The following is a 2,500-nucleotide window of genomic DNA, read 5'->3' as shown; positions in this document are numbered from 1 at the left end:
ACGGGGCCTCGGATGAGTCCCGTATCGTTATTTTTCGTCACTACCTCCCCGTGCCGGGAGTGGGTAATTTGCGCGCCTGCTGCCTTCCTTGGATGTGGTAGCCGTTTCTCAGGCTCCCTCTCCGGAATCGAACCCTGATTCCCCGTTACCCGTTACAACCATGGTAGGCGCAGAACCTACCATCGACAGTTGATAAGGCAGACATTTGAAAGATGCGTCGCCGGTACGAGGACCGTGCGATCAGCCCAAAGTTATTCAGAGTCACCAAGGCAAACGGACCAGACGAGCCAATCCGATTGGTTTTGATCTAATAAAAGCGTCCCTTCCATCTCTGGTCGGGACTCTGTTTGCATGTATTAGCTCTAGAATTACCACAGTTATCCAAGTAACGTGGGTACGATCTAAGGAACCATAACTGATTTAATGAGCCATTCGCGGTTTCACCTTAATGCGGCTTGTACTGAGACATGCATGGCTTAATCTTTGAGACAAGCATATGACTACTGGCAGGATCAACCAGGGAGCTGCGTCAACGAGAGCTGAGCAGCCGGCCGCCCGGGAGTGTGTCCCGAGGGCCCGCGCGAACACGCAAGCGTCCGCTCAATTATTCTGCAAACAGGAGGAGGCTGAGCTCCCCTGCACGATACACCTCGAAACCCTCTCAGGTCCCGGCGGCGCGCAGCGCCGTCCTAAGTACTTGGTCGGGTTCGAGAGAGGCGCAATCGCCCGGAGATAGGCGAGTAGACGCTTTCAGTGCGAACACCCGTGCTCCCAACTGAGCTTGCCGCTGCCGACAGAGGCCCGGGAGCGTGCTGTCGTGGCATTGCCGGCGGGAAACAACACGCGCCACCTACGGTGACCGGCAGCTCCAACGCCAGCGCCACAGAAGGGCAAAGCCCCACTTGGGTGCAGAAGCGAACTCTCCCAGCACAGCGCACGCGCCAACACGTCCGCAGAGCTGCGATACAAACCACCTGCGAGAACCGCTGGGGGCGACCGAGCAGCAGACGGCGTCGCGACGCCGAGTGCCGGGCGGCGGCGCATCCTCAACGCACACAGTCCGCAATCGGACCAGCACACTGCAGATGTCCACCGCGCTTCGCACCGGGCTCGGCAGAACCCACTTTGGCCGCCTGGCGCCGCGCGCAGGGTGCGCCGGCGCATAGCTGGGACGCCAGCCGGGCCCGTCGGCCGGCGCTCCTGCCACTGGGCGCCCCCCACCAGCCGGCTGTAGTGCGTGCGCTCACGCAGCGCGCGGCCAGCACGCCGGGCGGCCCCCCCTCACCGGCCGGGGACTGTCCCGCCAAGCCACAGCCTCGTATCGCTTCATACCCACATGGCCAACTCAGGTTCGGGGGCATGGCGGGTACCGCCGAAACAACCGGTTCACAGATGTACCGATCGTCGCTATCACCGATGCACCTGCAGCGCGAACAACCGCTCAACAACTGATTTCCAGTTCATTTGCGGATCTTTGGCAGCAAACGTATACGTCAATCTACATTTGCGAAATCTACGATTCTGGCATGCCTGCATGTTATGTGTCACGACACGCTACATCAGCCCACATACACACTGCGGCATGTACACGAGAGAACACGTGGAAGATGGTCCGCGCACGTGTGCAATGTCCCTTGCGCGGTCGACTGTCAACCGGCCTCTGTAGCATGTCGCAGATGTGGAACGCGGTCCACCGTGCTATCATGTTGTGTGGGGCAATACGATTAAATAGGAAAACCCTCGTCGCTACATCAACAGACGGCTCACGCTGATTCCCGGCAGAGGGAGGAGGGGGGGGGGGGCCAACATGCAATACTTTCGTCCGTACCTACTTACCACATGTCTGTACGGCGTACAACAGTGCAATCTCGCTGTAATGGGGAGACGAGACAAGTAGCATCGTGCACAACATATGGCCCTTATGATTCGCCATTGTAGGGCGCAGCCGGTGTACGGTCAAGCATGTGCCACATTATGTCACTCAGTACGTAACGACGGATGATCAGTGTGGGTTACGCGTACATCAGCGGACAGTCCACACAGGCCGTACCACAACGTACACTGACTGCATCGACAACCGAATGCAACTGAACAGCTGCAAGGCTCATTTCACAAACAAACGCCTGACCGACCAGCTTGGAAGGGCAGGAGGGGAGGGCGATATTCGTTCTGTAGCGGTACACCCTTCCAGTGGTTAGCGGGACTGTGTAGAAAGTACGCAACACTCGAAAGACCTTTATGTGAGGGTACGCACCATGGCATCAAGAAATACACATGACACCAGAGGATCCAAGCAGTGAACTATGTTCAGAGGGTTGCTGTTAGGCAAAGCTACATTCCTGTGACGTTACATGTGACAGTTAAGGTGCAGTGTAAGTTAGGTTAAGGTGCAGTGTAAGTTAGGTTAAGGTGCAGTGTAAGTTAGGTTAAGGTGCAGTGTAAGTTAGGTTAAGGTGCAGTGTAAGTTAGGTTAAGGTGCAGTGTAACTTAGGTTAAGGTG

At 56.9% G+C, this 2,500-nt stretch overlaps 1 non-coding gene across 1 annotated transcript in view; it reads right to left on the bottom strand.

Annotated features, from left to right (window-relative positions):
* LOC126312918 (small subunit ribosomal RNA) overlaps nt 1-523 on the bottom strand; it is a 1,893-nt gene extending 1,370 nt beyond the window's left edge. Inside the window, exon 1 of the ribosomal RNA XR_007554828.1 lies at nt 1-523. This exon is cut by the window's left edge and continues 1,370 nt beyond it. This is a non-coding gene — a ribosomal RNA (small subunit ribosomal RNA).
* Nucleotides 524-2,500: the final 1,977 nt, after the last annotated feature.

Source organism: Schistocerca gregaria, unplaced genomic scaffold (assembly GCF_023897955.1).
Source record: "Schistocerca gregaria isolate iqSchGreg1 unplaced genomic scaffold, iqSchGreg1.2 ptg000458l, whole genome shotgun sequence".
Lineage (NCBI taxonomy): Eukaryota > Metazoa > Arthropoda > Insecta > Orthoptera > Acrididae > Schistocerca > Schistocerca gregaria.
This window is presented reverse-complemented; position numbering and strand designations above follow the sequence as displayed.